Source organism: Bombina bombina, chromosome 1 (assembly GCF_027579735.1).
Source record: "Bombina bombina isolate aBomBom1 chromosome 1, aBomBom1.pri, whole genome shotgun sequence".
NCBI lineage: Eukaryota > Metazoa > Chordata > Amphibia > Anura > Bombinatoridae > Bombina > Bombina bombina.
Genome location: NC_069499.1, coordinates 31,127,180 through 31,146,519, shown reverse-complemented (window position 1 = coordinate 31,146,519; position 19,340 = coordinate 31,127,180).

Here is a 19,340-nt window from a genome sequence, read left to right as displayed (position 1 = left end):
ACTTTTGGGAACCTGGCCAAAGGCTTAAATACATCCCCCAGTCATTCTTTGCCTTTCGTCACAGGAGGTTGACAGAAGTGTCAGAAGTTTGAAGATAGTCTCTTATGGAGGGTAGTACTCTTCGGAATGGGACTGGCGTTTTAAGTAATTCTGTCAGCCTCTCAGTGAGAGCATGGATGAATGTTTGAGGCCGGAGATGCAGGGAGTGTTGTCTCTGCGAAACCATCCCGACTCATGTTAACAGCACCTTGGCAATCAGCGTTGACGAGTTTCGCTGCCTGCCTTTATTCACTCAAGTCCATGTCCGAAGCGATGCTACTATCGGTCACACTTGAAGGGCCGTATTCCACGGCGTAGTTTCCCGTTACGATCATTTCATTTTATTTCAATATGGAAATGTAATGTTACCGAAAGAAGTAAGGGTCCCAGTGGGACATTTTATTTTATGGAATCAAGGGTTAAAGTGAAGGTCAAGTCCGGGTGACTCGTTCACACAGTTGATCAAAAATTAGTTTGACGTTCATTGATCATTTTATCTTGCATACTAATCGTACCTTCTATTTGTTTACTTTTTTATTTTCGCTCCGTTTCTCATTTTCATCCGCCCGCCATCTTGCCTACTTTGACATAAATGTGATTCACCAATGTTCAGCGCCCTTTCTCCCAACATCATTGTTAAATTTTGCGCATGCGTTACTCCCTAAATAGCGTCATAGAGCTATCGGGCTCGTTCATGAGACGCCTGCGTAGTGTGCTTGCTGCTTCTTATTTTGATACAAATTGTAACTGTGACTCAAATGTATGTATGCATTCATTGTATAATGTTTCACTTATGCGATCGCACATTTTCACTCATGCGCAGTTCCGTTGCAAATACGCATGCGCAGTTTCGTCTGAATCTTGTGCACAAGCTTTTCACTGACGTAGCGAGCTGGTGGGACCGCTCTCTACGTCGCTATAATAATAAATAATTTTTAATAAAAAGTACGTTTTGTGATAAACTTTCATGATTCAGATAGGGCATGTTTTGTGATAAACTTTCATGATTCAGATAGGGCATGAAATTTTAAACAATTTTCCAATTTACTTCTATCACCTATTTTCTTCTTAAACGGGAAGAGTCCACAGCTGCATTCATTACTTTTGGGAACCTGGCCAAAGGCTTAAATACATCCCCCAGTCATTCTTTGCCTTTCGTCACAGGAGGTTGACAGAAGTGTCAGAAGTTTGAAGATAGTCTCTTATGGAGGGTAGTACTCTTCGGAATGGGACTGGCGTTTTAAGTAATTCTGTCAGCCTCTCAGTGAGAGCATGGATGAATGTTTGAGGCCGGAGATGCAGGGAGTGTTGTCTCTGCGAAACCATCCCGACTCATGTTAACAGCACCTTGGCAATCAGCGTTGACGAGTTTCGCTGCCTGCCTTTATTCACTCAAGTCCATGTCCGAAGCGATGCTACTATCGGTCACACTTGAAGGGCCGTATTCCACGGCGTAGTTTCCCGGTACGATCATTTCATTTTATTTCAATATGGAAATGTAATGTTACCGAAAGAAGTAAGGGTCCCAGTGGGACATTTTATTTTATGGAATCAAGGGTTAAAGTGAAGGTCAAGTCCGGGTGACTCGTTCACACAGTTGATCAAAAATTAGTTTGACGTTCATTGATCATTTTATCTTGCATACTAATCGTACCTTCTATTTGTTTACTTTTTTATTTTCGCTCCGTTTCTCATTTTCATCCGCCCGCCATCTTGCCTACTTTGACATAAATGTGATTCACCAATGTTCAGCGCCCTTTCTCCCAACATCATTGTTAAATTTTGCGCATGCGTTACTCCCTAAATAGCGTCATAGAGCTATCGGGCTCGTTCATGAGACGCCTGCGTAGTGTGCTTGCTGCTTCTTATTTTGATACAAATTGTAACTGTGACTCAAATGTATGTATGCATTCATTGTATAATGTTTCACTTATGCGATCGCACATTTTCACTCATGCGCAGTTCCGTTGCAAATACGCATGCGCAGTTTCGTCTGAATCTTGTGCACAAGCTTTTCACTGACGTAGCGAGCTGGTGGGACCGCTCTCTACGTCGCTATAATAATAAATAATTTTTAATAAAAAGTACGTTTTGTGATAAATTAAGTTAGCGACTTTAATAGGGGTATGTCATTTAATACATTTCAGTAGTCTATTGGACTGAAATTGACCTTCACTTTAATATCTCCTGTGGGGGGGGTTATTGAACAGGGGGGACTTAAATCATGTTTATGTGATTCTGTCAGCTAATGTGTAGTGATGCTTGGGCTCATGGCTATTCGGAACATAACGTCTTTATCAGACCGCGTGGTCCTTTTGGACTGGTGCACCTTTTTTTGCTAAGCTTACACAGTGCACTTTTTTTGCTAAGCTTACACGGTACTTTGAGTGACGACGGAGAGAGTCTGTTCTTTGTTTGTCTGGTTCACAGGAGGTGGTGAGTGCCCCAGCCATTGGTGGTGTAAGGTGCCGCTTAGTTTAAGTCCATATTTGCAATCTTCAAGTTATGGAGGATTCTGATTTTTTTCTAGAGACATATCCGACTCTGAATATACGTCTTGTGAGAAGTATGAAATGGCCTGGGTTATCCATGCCCATCAGTTATGTTCTGATTGCCGTGCTAGAGTACTCTTTCCCTGAATCTGGGAGCGTAGAGTGCCATCCGCCCCTGAGGATTCCATGTCCAGTGAGGCGCGTGCCTCAATTATTTTTTTTTCGCTACGCAAGCAGGTGTCCCTAGGGCCGTTACTCCTCCAGAAGGCGGCTTGCTTCCTCCAGAGCTTACGGCACGGTTCTGCATGGCCATATCTATGGCGCTGGCACATTTTATATCTCCCAAGATAAGTATTTCTAAGATACTGTCCGTGTTCTGTTAACCAGGGTCCGTCGAGCGAGAGATCGCCTGATTCAGTTCGACCTTCTGGGGAAGCGATGGCCTCTGAGGCTTCAGGGGCCCCTCCCTCGGGCCGGGTCGTCTATCGATCCGGCGAGGGAACATTTTGCCTTCCGTTATAGACTGGCACGCCTTCGTGTACTATTAAGTTATGTCCTACTGGTCTTCTGTGCCTGAGTGCAAACTGGGTTAGATGTATGGGGATGAAGCCAATATCCTTCACTTCTCCATTTTTCTTTTAAAGCATCTGTTCCAGTTCTGAGTTTAGGAGATTGGGGCCTCTAATCGGCTAGTCCCGTTGGCTTACCCATTATAATTGGGTGTTCACCCTCAGGTGCTGCCTTCATTTTATTTGATTTGTTTAGGATGTGTTTAATTTGTTTTACGAAGCTTATGTTTGTTATAGTTTCTTCTCTGGAACTGATACTTGCGATTTTGTGGTCGCGTGGGCATTCCTTGGAAGCTGCGCAGTACTATATAATGCATAATTATGTTTATAGTTTATTGATCCCTTCGGGGCCTCTATTTTCATTGGACCTCGGACAGTTTAGGAGTGTTCTCATGCCAGGCGGGTCCTGGTCGGGCACTAGATGCTGTTCCTTACGGTTCATGTCACCCACGGGGTGCTGGGTACGGGTTACACTGTTGGGTGCTGGGTTGTTCACTTTGATAAGTGTTCATGTTCTCTTGTTGCCTCCATTTTAGAAGACTAAGGGCTGCTTTGGTTATCCTCCCATTTCTACTATTGAGTGGGCCTTTACGGTAGCCTAGTGGTAACATGTCTGATTATCAATCTCAAGTTTAGGGGTTTGAATTCACCCCCTATGTTCTACACTTTAGGGGGTTCCGGGATCGGAGCCGGCTGAAACTCATCGTGAGAGGCCTTTTGGCCTTGGAACCGAAGTTTCTCCATTCCCATTGGGTTTGGAGGTTGGATGACCTCTAGGTGTCGGGGGTACCAAATGCATAGCGATTTAGTTTTCTCTCGGTATCTTCTGGATGTCTAATTCTGGCTAGTCTCAGGCACCTCTCGTAGTTTGCTGAATTTGTCCCCTTCTTGGGGGTCGGGTCATCTATTTTTGGAAGTTCGGGTATGTCCTTTTACTTCCTCCTTTTACTATGTTGCACGTTCTCCTATGGGAGCGCCGGGGTTTGGGGCTCTTGCCTTTTTGTTTTTCCCCTGGTCGACTGGTCTGCCAGGAGTTGTGAGACTCCCACTGTGTCTTTTTTTCCTGTGAGGTACAGGATTCTGGGAGACTGATCCTGTAAGGGTCTTTTGGAGATATCTTCATCTAATCCTACGAATTGGTTTGGAGCCTGTCTCTTTTAACCCTGTGGTCTTTAAAGGGGGGTGTTCCCTTTTGACTCTTTAAGAGATCTATTTATTTGGGTTGAAAGCAGAGTGTCCGGAATCAAGTTGCACCTTCGGGTGCTGGTTGCCCTCTTCCTAGACCTGTTAAGACGACTCCTTGGCCTCTTTGTTCTGTATCTCTTTCAAGAGTACAATGTCCAGGGATATGGGAGTGCACTCCCCTGTATGAGATCACTGGATGGTCCTCTGGGGGTTAGCACATCGACTGGTCTCAGGTTCCGGGGGTCTGGCTTTTGGCCATTTCTCTTGTCTGGGATTTCAGAGTCTGGATTGGTCCTAGGTGAATCCAGCTGCAGCTATTTGCACAAGCTGTTTTAAATTCGGTTTAAAGCCTTTGGGTTCTACAACCTCCGATTTGCCCATTCAGGACAATTTTGTATCTGTCTGAGGGCTAGTTTTGCTGTCTCTGACGAGATCTTACAGTTGTTGTCAGCGACAGCTACTGCACCTTGATGTGAGCTCATGGTTGTTGGTTTCAACTAAGCTTTCATGTTATTAATGGTTTTTACCATTTCTTCGCCAAGCCTTTGGCTGGGAATGCGTTTTTTTACGTTTACCCTCCTTTGGGGAGGTCTTGCAGTGTTGCATTCCATGAGGCCTCATCGCTCTTCTCATTTTTGTAGGGTTTCTGCCCTCCTTGCGTGCAAGAGGTCATGGGGCTGGTATTGGGACGCTGTAGTTCAGTGCCCTATCTCCTTTGCTTGGGAGTGGTCCTTCTTGGGAAGGGAGCGGTGTAGGGGTTCTGGATCCTGACAAGCTAATTTTAAATATTGGTCAGAGTTCTTCCTTGGGGCCCCTTCCTTTTTTTCCTCTGAGGTGTGGTTCAAAGAATTTTGTATTTGGACGTTGCCAATTTTGTGGGACTGGGTCTGGTACCTCGGAATGGGGTTCGGGATCTGGTTTCTCTGAGTTTTGACAGTGTGCTTCCAGTTGCTGCAGGTTTAAGGGCATCTCCCTGCCTAGTAGCTGGAGGTTGGAATCCTGCTGGGGCAGCTCTCTATGCTCGTTCTGGCCTTGGTGGGGGGGGGGGGTGTCACAGTGTTCATCCCTCCACTGGTTGCATGTTTTCCTAAAGTTTCCTAGACTACAGTTGTCGTCAAGAATTTTTCAGCATTCTCTGTGGGATGGTCTCCCATGTTTGCTTAGGGTCAGCTTTGCTGTCTTGTGGCTGGAGTTCGCGAGTTCTTGTTCAGAGGTGGCTATGTGTTTCACGAGAGAGCTTTTCTCTGCTGGGATAATTATCCTTCCCTGCAGGTTCCGAATTTTTTTCGGTTTATATGGGTTTTCTACCTATGTTTGTCTAGTTGGCTACTGTGTCTGCTAGACTAGGGTGCAGTGGGGAGTTTGTGGCTTCCTTGTAGCACCATAAGGCCTATGGTGTTGGGTCAGAAATCTGAGGATAAACCTTAGGGTTCCTCGTGATCACACTCTTATATGTGTTATGTTGATCCCTGGTACTTGTCCTTCTAGGGAGTTTTTTTCCTGGGCGGTTGTCTTTAACAACCTTGGGCTTGCCTTAGTAGTTTTCGTGTTTTCTTCCTCATTGGTCTTTAGATATCTTATGGGTCCTACGTTTCTCTTGCAAGATGTATCGAGTCCACGGATTCATCCAATACTTGTGGGATATTCTCTTTCCCAACAGGAAGTGGCAAAGAGAGCACCCACAGCAGAGCTGTCTATATAGCTCCTCCCCTAACTCCACCTACCAGTCATTCTCTTTGCCGGCTCTAAAGCAATAGGAAGGGTAAAGTGATGTGGTGACAAAAATCTATCATAAGATATGGCGTAAATATCTTTATTGGTGTGAATCCAAGGGTTACTCATGGATTAGGATTCCTAGAATATTGTCTTTTCTCCAAGAAGGATTGGAGAAGGGATTATCAGCTAGTTCCTTAAAGAGACAGATATCATCTTTGTCTATTCTTTTACACAAACGTCTGGCAGATGTTCCAGACGTTTAGTCAGGCTTTAGTTAGAATCAAGCCTGTGTTTAAACCTGTTGCTCCACCATGGAGTTTAAATTTAGTTCTTAAAGTTCTTCAAGGGGTTCCGTTTGAACCTATGCATTCCGTAGATATTAAGCTTCTATCTTGGAAAGTTCTGTTTTTAGTAGCTATCTCTTCGGCTCAAAGGGTTTCTGAATTATCTGTTTTGCAGTGTGACTCACCTTATCTTGTTTTCCATGCGGATAAGGTGGTTTTGCGTACCACACCTGGATTCCTTCCTAAGGTTGTTTCTAATAGGAATATCAATCGGGAAATTGTTGTTCCTTCTCTGTGTCCTAATCCTTCTTCCAAGAAGGAATGTCTGTTGCACAACCTAGATGTGGTTCGTGCTTTAAAGTTCTACCTACAAGCAACTAAAGATTTCCGTCAAACATCTTCATTGTTTGTTGTCTATTCTGGAAAGCGGAGACGTCAAAAGGCTACGGCAACCTCTTTCTTTTTGGCTGAAAAGCATCATCCGTTTGGCCCATGAGACTGCTGGCCAGCAGCCACCTGAAAGGATTACTGCTCTCTCTACTAGAGCAGTGGCTTCCACATGGGCTTTTAAAAATGAGGCTTCTGCTGAACAGATTTGTAAGGCGGCGACTTGTTCTTCGCTTCATATTTTTTTACAAATTTGATACTTTTGCTTCTTCGGAGGGTATTTTTGGGAGAAAGGTACTGCAAACATTGGTGCCCTCCGTTTAGGTACCTGTCTTGTCCCTCCCTTCATCCGTGTCCTAAAGCTTTGGTATTGGTATCCCACAAGTATTGGATGAATCCGTGGACTCGATACATCTTGCAAGAGAAAACAAAATTTATGCTTACCTGATAAATTTCTTTCTCTTGCGATGTATTGAGTCCACGGCCCGACCCTGTCTATTTAAGACAGGTAATATATTTTATTAATAAACTTCAGTCACCTCTGCACCCTATAGTTTCTCCTTTTTCTTCCTAACCTTGGTTGAATAACTGGTGGGTGGAGTTAGGGGAGGAGCTATATAGACAGCTCTGCTGTGGGTGCTCTCTGCTACTTCCTGTTGGGAAGGAGAATATCCCACAAGTATTGGATGAATCCGTGGACTCGATACATCGCAAGAGAGAAATTTATCAGGTAAGCATAAATTTAGTTTTCTTTCATATAATTAGCAAGAGTCCATGAGCTAGTGACGTATGGGATATACATTCCTACCAGGAGGGGCAAAGTTTCCCAAACCTTAAAATGCCTATAAATACACCCCTCACCACACCCACAATTCAGTTTTACAAACTTTGCCTCCCGTGGAGGTGGTGAAGTAAGTTGTTCCTCCAGCTGTAGTTTGTGAAAGCTGTCATGATAAACTTTCCAATGCCGATTGTGTTTCCATTAGTAATAATTCTTTACCTGTTGTTCAGAAGATTCTACCTCAGATATTGATACTGATAAATCTTATTTATTTAAGATGGAGTTTATTTGTTCATTGCTTAAAGAAGTTTTAATTGCTTTAGATATGGAGGAGTCCAGTCCTCTTGATACTAAAACTGCTAAACGTTTAAATTCGGTTTATAAACCGCATGTGTTAATTCCGGAAGTTTTTCCAGTTCCTGATGCTATCTCAGATGTGATTGCTAGGGAATGGGATAGTCTGGGTACTTGATTTACTCCTTCTCCAAGGTTTAAGAAATTGTACTCAGTGCCATCTGATAGATTGGAATTTTGGGATAAAATCCCTAAAGTCGATGGGGATATCTCTACTCTAGCCAAACGTACTGCTATTCCCACGGCAGATAGCACTTCGTTTAAAGATCCTTTAGATAGGAAAATTGAATCTTTTTTGAGAAAAGTTTATTTATGTTTAGGTAATCTTAGACCTGCTATCTCTTTGGCTGATGTTGCTGCAGCTTCAACGTTTTGGTTGGAGGCTTTAGCGCAACAAGTGACAGATCATAATATATATAGCATTGTTAAACTTCTTCAACACGCTAATAACTTTGTCTGTGATGCCATTTTTGATATCAGAGTTGATGTCCGGTATATGTCTTTAGCTATTTTAGCTAGACGAGCTTTATGGCTTAAATCCTGGAATGTAGATATGACTTCTAAGTCAACTTTGCTTTCTCTCTCTTTCCAAGGTAATAAGTTGTTTGGTTCTCAGTTGGATTCTATAATTTCAACTGTTACTGGAGGGAAGGCTGCCTTTTTGCCTCAGGGAAAAAAAATAAAGGTAATTTCAGGGCTGCTAATCATTTTCGTTCCTTTCGTCAGAAGGAGCAGAAGCCCGATCCTTCCCCTAAAGGAACAGTTTCCGGTTGGAAACCTAATCCAGTCTGGAATAAATCTAAGCCTTCCAGAAAGTCAAAACCAGCCCCTAAATCCGCATGAAGGTGCGGCCCTCATTCCAGCACAGCTGGTAGGGAGCAGGTTATGTTTTTTCAAAGATGTTTGGATCAATTAGGTTCACAATCTTTGGATTCAAAACCTTGTTTCGCAAGGGTACAGAATAGGTTTCAAAGTAAGACCGCCTGTGAGAAGATTCTCTCACGCATTCCAGTCAATCCAGTGAAGGCTCAGGCGTTTCTGAAATGTGTTTCAGACCTAGAGTTAGCTGGGGTAATTATACCAGTTCCAGTTCTGGAACAGGGTCTGGGGTTTTATTCAAATCTATTCATAGTACCAAAGAAAGAGAATTCTTTCAGACCGGTTCTGGATCTAAAAATATTGAATCGTTATGTTAAGATACCAACATTCAAAATGGTGACTATAAGAACTATTCTGCCTTTTGTTCAGCAAGGGCATTATATGTCTACAATAGATTTACAGGATGCATACCTGCATATTTCAATTCATCCAGATCACTATCAGTTTCTGAGATTCTCTTTTCTAGACAAGCATTACTAGTTTATTGCTCTTCCATTTGGTCTAGCAACAGCGCCAAGGATCTTCACGAAGGTTCTCGGTGCCCTTCTCTCTGTAATCAGAGAACAGGGTATTGCGGTATTTCCTTATTTGGACGATATCTTGGTACTTGCTCAGTCTTCACATTCTGCAGAATCTCATACGAATCAACTTGTGTTGTTTCTTCAAAGACATGGTTGGAGGATCAATTTGCCAAAGAGTTCCTTGATTCCTCAGACAAGGGTAACCTTCTTAGGTTTCCAAATAGATTCAGTGTCCATGACTTTGTCTCTGACAGAAAAGAGACGTCTGAAATTGGTTTCAGCCTGTCGAAACCTTCAGTCTCAATTGTTCCCTTCGGTAGCATTATGCATGGAGATTTTAGGTCTCATGACTGCTGCATCGGACGCGATTCCTTTTGCTCGTTTTCACACGAGACCACTCCAGCTTTGTATGCTGAACCAGTGGTGCAGGGATTATACAAGGATATCACAAATAATATCCTTAAATCACAATGTTCGATCATCTCTAACTTGGTGGATGGATCACCATCGTTTAATTCAAGGGGCCTCTTTCGTTCGTCCAACCTGGACTGTGATCTCAACAGATGCGAGTCTATCAGGTTGGGGAGCTGTTTGGGGATCTCTGACAGCGCAAGGGGTTTGGAAATCTCAGGAGGCGAGATTACCAATCAACATTTTTTAAACTCTGTGCGATTTTCAGAGCTCTTCAGTTCTGGCCTCTTCTGAAGAGAGAATCGTTTATTTGTTTTCAGACAGACAATGTCACGACCGTGGCATATGTCAATCATCAAGGGGGAACTCACAGTCCTCAAGCTATGAAAGAAGTGTCTCGGATACTTGTTTGGGCGGAATCCAGCTCCTGTCTAATTTCTGCGGTTCACATCCCAGGTGTAGACAATTGGGAAGCGGATTATCTCAGTCGCCAGACGTTACATCCGGGTGAATGGTCTCTTCATCCAGAGGTTTTTCTTCAGTTTGTTCAAATCTGGGGACTTCCAGAAATAGATCTGATGGCCTCTCATCTGAACAAGAAACTTCCCAGGTATCTGTCCAGATCCCGAGATCCTCAGGCGGAAGCAGTGGATGCGTTGTCAATTCCTTGGAATTATCATCCTGCTTATATCTTTCCGCCTCTAGTTCTTCTTCCGAAAGTAATTTCCAAAATTCTAATGGAGCGCTCATTTGTACTGCTGGTGGCTCCAGCATGGCCTCACAGGTTTTGGTTTGCGGATCTCGTTCGGATGGCCAGTTGCCAACCTTAGACACTTCCGTTAAGGCCAGACCTTCTATCTCAAGGTCCTTTTTTCCATCAGGATCTCAAATCATTAAATTTGAGTCAGAGAAACCTTTATGACTAAGAATTAAGCGTTCAATCTCCATACCTTCAGTGATTAATACTATGTTACAGGCTCGAAAATCTGTCTCTAGAAAGATTTATTATCGAGTTTGGAAGACTTACATCTCTTGGTGTTCTCATAAATTCTCCTGGCATTCTTTCAGAATTCCTAGAATTTTACAATTTCTTCAGGATGGTTTGGATAAAGGTTTGTCTGCAAGTTCTTTGAAAGGACAAATATCTGCTCTTTCTGTTCTTTTTCACAGAAAGATTACTAATCTTCCTGATATTCATTGTTTTGTACAGGCTTTAGTCCGTATCAAACCTGTTATTAAGCCAATCTCTCCTCCTTGGAGTCTTAATTTGGTTTTGACAGCTTTACAGGCTCCTCCGTTTGAGCCTATGCATTCTCTGGACATTAAATTACTTTCTTGGAAAGTACTGTTCCTTTTGGCTATCTCTTCTGCTAGAAGAGTTTCTGAGTTATCTGCTCTTTCTTGTGAATCTCCTTTTCTGATTTTTCATCAGGATAAGGCGGTGTTGCAGACTTAATTTCTCCACTAATGTTGTTAGGTAACCTTAGGTAAAAATTGAAATGGTTGTCCCTTCATTATGTCCTAATCCTAAGAATTCTAAGGAAAGATTGTTACATTCTTTGGATGTAGTTAGAGCTTTGAAATACTATGTTGAAGCTACTAAAGATTTTAGAAAGACTTCTAGTCTATTTGTTGTTTTTTCTGGTCCCAGGAAAGGTCAGAAAGCTTCTGCCATTTCTTTGGCATCTTGGTTAAAGTCTTTGATTCACCAGGCTTATGTGGAGTCGGGTAAGTCTCCGCCTCAAAGAATTACGGCTCATTCTACTAGGTCAGTTTCTACTTCCTGGGCTTTTAGGAATGAAGCTTCTGTTGATCAGATTTGCAAAGCAGCGACTTGGTCTTCTTTGCATGCTTTTACTAAATTCTACCATTTTGATGTGTTTTCTTCTTCTGAAGCAGTTTTTGTTAGAAAAGTACTTCAGGCAGCTGTTTCTGTTTGATTCGTCTGCTTATAATTTCAGTTTTTTTCATTATAAAGATTAAAACTTTTGATTTGGGTTGTGGATTATTTTTTCAGCGGAATTGGCTGTCTTTATTTTTATCCCTCCCTCTCTAGTGACTCTTGCGTGGAAGTTCCACATCTTGGGTATCTGCTATCCCATACGTCACTAGCTCATGGACTCTTGCTAATTACATGAAAGAAAACATAATTTATTTAAGAACTTACCTGATAAATTCATTTCTTTCATATTAGCAAGAGTCCATGAGACCCACCCTTTTTTTGTGGTGGTTATGATTTTTTTGTATAAAGTACAATTATTCCAATTCCTTATTTCTCTTGTTAAGTGTATCCAGTCCACGGATCATCCATTACTTGTGGGATATTCTCCTTCCCAACAGGAAGTTGCAAGAGGATCACCCACAGCAGAGCTGCTATATAGCTCCTCCCCTCACTGCCATACCCAGTCATTCTCTTTCAACTCTCAACTAAGATGGAGGTTGTAAGAGGACTGTGGTGTTTTTATACTTAGTTTATTTCTTCAATCAAAAGTTTGTTATTTTTAAATGGTACCGGAGTGTACTGTTTATCTCAGGCAGTATTTAGAAGAAGAATCTGCCTGCGTTTTCTATGATCTTAGCAGAAGTAACTAAGATCCTTTGCTGTTCTCTCATATTCTGAGGAGTGAGGTAACTTCAGAGGGGGAATAGCGTGCAGGTTTTCCTGCAATAAGGTATGTGCAGTTAAAATATTTTTCTAGGGATGGAATTTGCTAGAAAATGCTGCTAATACCGAAGTAATGTAAGTAAAGCCTTAAATTCAGTGATAGCGACTGGTATCAGGCTTATTAATAGAGATACATACTCTTATAAAAGTGTATTTTAAAACGTTTGCTGGCATGTTTAATCGTTTTTTTTTACATATGTTTGGTGATAAAACTTATTGGGGTCTAGTTTTTTCCACATGGCTGGCTTGAATTTTACCTAGAAACAGTTCCCTGAGGCTTCCCACTGTTGTAATATGAGTGGGAGGGGCCTATTTTGGCGTTTTTTTTGCACAGCAAAAATTACAGACACAGACACATCCAGCTTCTTCCTGCATGATCCAGGACTTCTCTGAAGGGCTCAAAAGGCTTCAAAAGTCGTATTGAGGGAGGTAAAAAGCCACAGTAGAGCTGTGGCAGTTGTTGTGACTGTTTAACCCCTTAGTGACCAGACCACTTTTCAATTTGTTGACCATCTGGGACCAAGGCTATTTTTGCATTTCTGCGATGTTTGTGTTTTACTGTAATTTTCCTCTTACTCATTTACTGTACCCACACATATTATATACTGTTTTTCTCGCCATTAAATGGACTTTCTAAAGATATGATTATTTTCATCATATCTTATAATTTACTATAAAAAAAAATATAAAATATGAGGAAAAAATGAAAAAAAATGCACTTTTTCTAACTGAGCCCCAAAATCTCTTACACATCTACAACCACCATAAAATACCAATGCTAAACAGTTTCTAAATTTTGTCCTGAGTTTATAAATACCCAATGTTTACATGTTCTTTGCTTTTTTTGCAAGTTATAGGGCAATAAGTACAAGTAGCACTTTGCTATTTCAAAACCATGTTTCCCCTGTTAAGTGTAGTCAGTCCACGGGTCATCATTACTTCTGGGATATTAACTCCTCCCCAACAGGAAGTGCAAGAGGATCACCCAAGCAGAGCTGCTATATAGCTCCTCCCCTCTACGTCACACCCAGTCATTCTCTTGCACCCAACTAATAGATAGGATGTGTGAGAGGACTGTGGTGATTATACTTAGTTTTTATATCTTCAATCAAAAGTTTGTTATTTTAAAACAGCACCGGAGTGTGTTGTTCCTTCTCAGGTAGAATTTGAAGAAGAATCTACCTGAGTTTTTGGATGATTTTAGCCGGCGTAGCTAAGATTAATTTTGCTGTTCTCGGCCATTCTGAGGAGTGAGGTAAACTTCAGATCAGGGGACAGCGGGCAGGTTCACCTGCAAAGAGGTATGTTGCAGTATATTATTTCTGAGGAATGGAATTGACTGAGAAAATACTGCCAATACCGATTTAATGTAAGTTCAGCCTTAAATGCAGTAGTAGCAACTGGTATCAGGCTGTTATGTATATATGTTTACACTTCAGTATTCTGGGGAATGGCACTTCACTGGGATAATACTATATGCATATAACTTTTAGCCTAACTTGCAGTGGGAACGACTAGCAGCAGGCTGTTTTATGACATTCATATTATTTGATTTTAAACGTTTTGCTAGCATGTTAAATCGTTTAATTATCTGAGGTACTGGGTGAAAAAACAGAATTTATGCTTACCTGATAAATTACTTTCTCCAACGGTGTGTCCGGTCCACGGCGTCATCCTTACTTGTGGGATATTCTCTTCCCCAACAGGAAATGGCAAAGAGTCCCAGCAAAGCTGGTCACATGATCCCTCCTAGGCTCCGCCCACCCCAGTCATTCGACCGACGGACAGGAGAAAATATATATAGGAGAAACCATATGATACCGTGGTGACTGTAGTTAGAGAAAATAATTCATCAGACCTGATTAAAAAACCAGGGCGGGCCGTGGACCGGACACACCGTTGGAGAAAGTAATTTATCAGGTAAGCATAAATTCTGTTTTCTCCAACATTGGTGTGTCCGATCCACGGCGTCATCCTTACTTGTGGGAACCAATACCAAAGCTTTAGGACACGGATGAAGGGAGGGAGCAAATCAGGTCACCTAAATGGAAGGCACCACGGCTTGCAAAACCTTTCTCCCAAAAATAGCCTCCGAAGAAGCAAAAGTATCAAATTTGTAAAATTTGGCAAAAGTGTGCAGTGAAGACCAAGTCGCTGCCTTACATATCTGGTCAACAGAAGCCTTGTTCTTGAAGGCCCATGTGGAAGCCACAGCCCTAGTGGAGTGAGCTGTGATTCTTTCAGGAGGCTGCCGTCCGGCAGTCTCATAAGCCAATCGGATAATGCTTTTAAGCCAAAAGGAAAGAGAGGTAGAAGTCGCTTTTTGACCTCTCCTTTTACCAGAATAAACAACAAACAAGGAAGATGTTTGTCTGAAATCTTTAGTAGCCTCTAAATAGAATTTTAGAGCACGGACTACGTCCAAATTGTGTAACAAACGTTCCTTCTTTGAAACTGGATTCGGACACAAAGAAGGTACAACTATCTCCTGGTTAATATTTTTGTTGGAAACAACTTTCGGAAGAAAACCAGGCTTAGTACGCAAAACCACCTTATCTGCATGGAACACCAGATAGGGCGGAGAACACTGCAGAGCAGATAACTCTGAAACTCTTCTAGCAGAAGAAATTGCAACCAAAAACAAAACTTTCCAAGATAATAACTTAATATCTACGGAATGTAAGGGTTCAAACGGAACCCCTTGAAGAACTGAAAGAACTAGATTTAGACTCCAGGGAGGAGTCAAAGGTCTGTAAACAGGCTTGATCCTAACCAGAGCCTGAACAAATGCTTGAACATCTGGCACAGCTGCCAGTCTTTTGTGAAGTAAAACAGATAAAGCAGAGATCTGTCCCTTCAGAGAACTTGCAGATAATCCTTTCTCCAAACCTTCTTGTAGAAAGGATAGAATCTTAGGAATTTTTATCTTGTTCCATGGGAATCCTTTAGATTCACACCAACAGATATATTTTTTCCATATTTTATGGTAAATTTTTCTAGTTACAGGCTTTCTAGCCTGAATCAGAGTATCTATTACAGAATCTGAAAACCCACGCTTTGATAAAATCAAGCGTTCAATCTCCAAGCCGTCAGTTGGAGGGAAACCAGATTTGGATGTTCGAATGGACCCTGAACAAGAAGGTCCTGTCTCAAAGGTAGCTTCCATGGTGGAGCCGATGACATATTGACCAGGTCTGCATACCAAGTCCTGCGTGGCCACGCAGGAGCTATCAAGATCACCGAGGCCCTCTCCTGATTGATCCTGGCTACCAGCCTGGGGATGAGAGGAAACGGTGGAAATACATAAGCTAGGTTGAAGGTCCAAGGTGCTACTAGTGCATCTACTAGGGTCGCCTTGGGATCCCTGGATCTGGACCCGTAGCAAGGAACCTTGAAGTTCTGACGAGACGCCATCAGATCGATGTCTGGAATGCCCCATAATTGAGTTATTTGGGCAAAGATTTCCGGATGGAGTTCCCACTCCCCCGGATGGAATGTCTGACGACTCAGAAAATCCGCTTCCCAATTTTCCACTCCTGGGATGTGGATCGCAGACAAGTGGCAGGAGTGATCCTCCGCCCATTGAATTATCTTGGTCACTTCTTTCATCGCCAGGGAAGTCCTTGTTCCCCCCTGATGATTGATATATGCAACGGTCGTCATGTTGTCTGACTGAAACCTTATGAATTTGGCCTTTGCTAGTTGAGGCCAAGCTCTGAGAGCATTGAATATCGCTCTCAGTTCCAGAATGTTTATCGGGAGAAGAGACTCTTCCCGAGACCATAGACCCTGAGCTTTCAGGGATTCCCAGACCGCGCCCCAGCCCACTAGGCTGGCGTCGGTCGTGACAATGACCCACTCTGGTCTGCGGAAGCTCATTCCCTGTGACAGATTGTCCAGGGTCAGCCACCAACGGAGTGAATCTCTGGTCTTTTGATCTACTTGAATCGTCGGAGACAAGTCTGTATAATCCCCATTCCACTGTCTGAGCATGCACAGTTGTAATGGTCTTAGATGAATTCGTGCAAAAGGAACTATGTCCATTGTTGCAACCATCAATCCTATTACTTCCATGCACTGCGCTATGGAAGGACGAGGAACAGAATGAAGTACTTGACAAGAGCTTAGAAGTTTTGATTTTCTGACCTCTGTCAGAAAAATCCTCATTTCTAAGGAATCTATTATTGTTCCCAAGAAGGGAACTCTTGTTGACGGGGACAGAGAACTTTTTTCTTTGTTCACCTTCCATCCGTGAGATCTGAGAAAGGCTAGGACGATGTCCGTATGAGCCTTTGCTTTTGACAGGGACGACGCTTGAATCAGGATGTCGTCCAAGTAAGGTACTACTGCAATGCCCCTTGGTCTTAGAACCGCTAGAAGGGACCCTAGTACCTTTGTGAAAATCCTTGGAGCAGTGGCTAATCCAAATGGAAGTGCCACAAACTGGTAATGCTTGTCCAGAAAAGCGAACCTTAGGAACTGATGATGTTCCTTGTGGATAGGAATATGTAGGTACGCATCCTTTAAATCCACGGTAGTCATAAATTGATTTTCCTGGATAGTAGGTAGGATCGTTCGAATAGTTTCCATTTTGAACGATGGTACCCTGAGAAATTTGTTTAGGATCTTTAGATCCAAAATTGGTCTGAATGTTCCCTCTTTTTTGGGAACTATGAACAGATTGGAATAAAATCCCATTCCTTGTTCTCTTATTGGAACTGGATGTATCACTCCCATCTTTAACAGGTCTTCTACACAATGTAAGAATGCCTGTCTCTTTATTTGGTTTGAAGATAATTGAGACCTGTGGAACCTTCCCCTTGGGGGTAGTTCCTTGAATTCCAGGAGATAACCTTGAGAAACTATTTCTAGCGCCCAAGGATCCTGAACATCTCTTGCCCAAGCCTGAGCAAAGAGAGAAAATCTGCCCCCCACTAGATCCGGTCCCGGATCGGGGGCTATCCCTTCATACTGTTTTGGTAGCAGTGGTAGGCTTCTTGGCCTGCTTACCCTTGTTCCAGCCTTGCATTGGTTTCCAGGCTGGTTTGGGTTGTGAAGTATTACCCTCTTGCTTAGAGGATACAGAATTAGAGACTGGTCCGTTTCTGCGAAAGGGACGAAAATTAGGCTTATTATTAGCCTTAAAAGACCTATCCTGTGGGAGGGCGTGGCCCTTTCCCCCAGTGATGTCTGAAATAATCTCTTTCAAATCAGGTCCAAATAATGTTTTACCTTTGAAAGGAATGTTAAGCAATTTTGTCTTGGAAGACACATCCGCTGACCAAGACTTTATCCAAAGCACTCTGCGCGCCACGACAGCAAACCCTGAATTTTTCGCCGCTAATCTAGCTAATTGCAAAGCGGCATCTAAAACAAAAGAGTTAGCCAATTTAAGTGCTTGAACTCTGTCCATAACCTCCTCATACGAAGATTCTTTACTGAGCGATTTTTCTAGTTCCTCGAACCAGAAACACGCTGCCGTAGTGACAGGAACAATGTATGAAATTGGTTGTAGAAGGTAACCTTGCTGTACAAAAATCTTTTTAAGCAAACCCTCTAATTTCTTATCCATAGGATCTTTGAAAGCACAACTATCTTCGATAGGAATAGTAGTGCGTTTGTTTAGAGTAGAAACCGCCCCCTCGACCTTGGGGACTGTCTGCCATAAGTCCTTTCTGGGGTCGACTATAGGAAATAATTTCTTAAATATAGGGGGGGGGGGGGGAACAAAAGGTATGCCGGGCCTTTCCCACTCTTTATTTACTATGTCCGCCACCCGCTTGGGTATAGGAAAAGCGCCGGGGGGCACAGGAACCTCTAGGAACTTGTCCATCTTACATAATTTCTCTGGAATGACCAAATTGTCACAATCATCCAGAGTAGATAACACCTCCTTAAGCAGTGCGCGGAGATGTTCTAATTTAAATTTAAATGTCACAACATCAGGTTCAGCTTGATGAGAAATTTTTCCTGAATCTGAAATTTCTCCATCAGACAAAACCTCCCTCATGGCCCCTTGAGATTGGTGTGAGGGTATGTCAGAACAGTTATCATCAGCGTCCTCTTGCTCTTCAGTGTTTAAAACAGAGCAATCGCGCTTTCTCTGATAAGTAGGCATTTTGGATAAAAGATTTGCTATGGAGTTATCCATTACAGCCGTTAATTGTTGCATGGTAATAAGTATTGGCGCACTAGATGTACTAGGGGCCTCCTGTGTGGGCATAACTGGTGTAGACACAGTAGGGGATGATGTAGTATCATGTTTACTCCCCTCATTTGAGGAATCATCTTGGGCAATATCATTATCTGTTGCAATACTGTCCTTACTTTGTTTGGACACTATGGCACAATTATCACATAAATTTAAATGGGGAGACACATTGGCTTTCATACATATAGAACATAGCTTATCTGATGGTACAGACATGTTAAACAGGCTTAAACTTGTCAACAAAGCACAAAAAACGTTTTAAAATAAAACCGTTACTGTCACTTTAAATTTCAAACTGAAAACACTTTATTACTGAATATGTGAAAAAGTATGAAGGAATTGTTCAAAATTCACCAAAATTTCACCACAGTGTCTTAAAGCATTAAAAGTATTGCACACCAAATTTCAGAGCTTTAACCCTTAAATTAACGGAACCGGAGCCGTTTTTACATTTAACCCCTATACAGTCCCAGAATGAGGCTCTGTCTATAACTAGAAAGGCCCCCATCTGAAAAAGGTGTCCAACACAGTGCCTGCCGTTTTTCTAAACGTTCCCCAAGATTATAATACCAATAATTAGTTAGAATCTGCATAATATGCCTAGTAAAGCAACTGTTTTAGCCCAGAAAAATGTCTACCAGTTTTTAAGCCCTTTTTGAAGCCCTTTATTCTTTTATGTTTAACTAAGAAAATGGCTTACTGGTCCCCATGAGGGGAAATGACAGCCTTCCAGTATTACATGGTCTTGTTAGAAATATGGCTAGTCATACCTTAAGCAGAAAAGACTGCTAACTGTTTCCCCCAACTGAAGTTACTTCATCTCAACAGTCCTGTGTGGAAACAGCA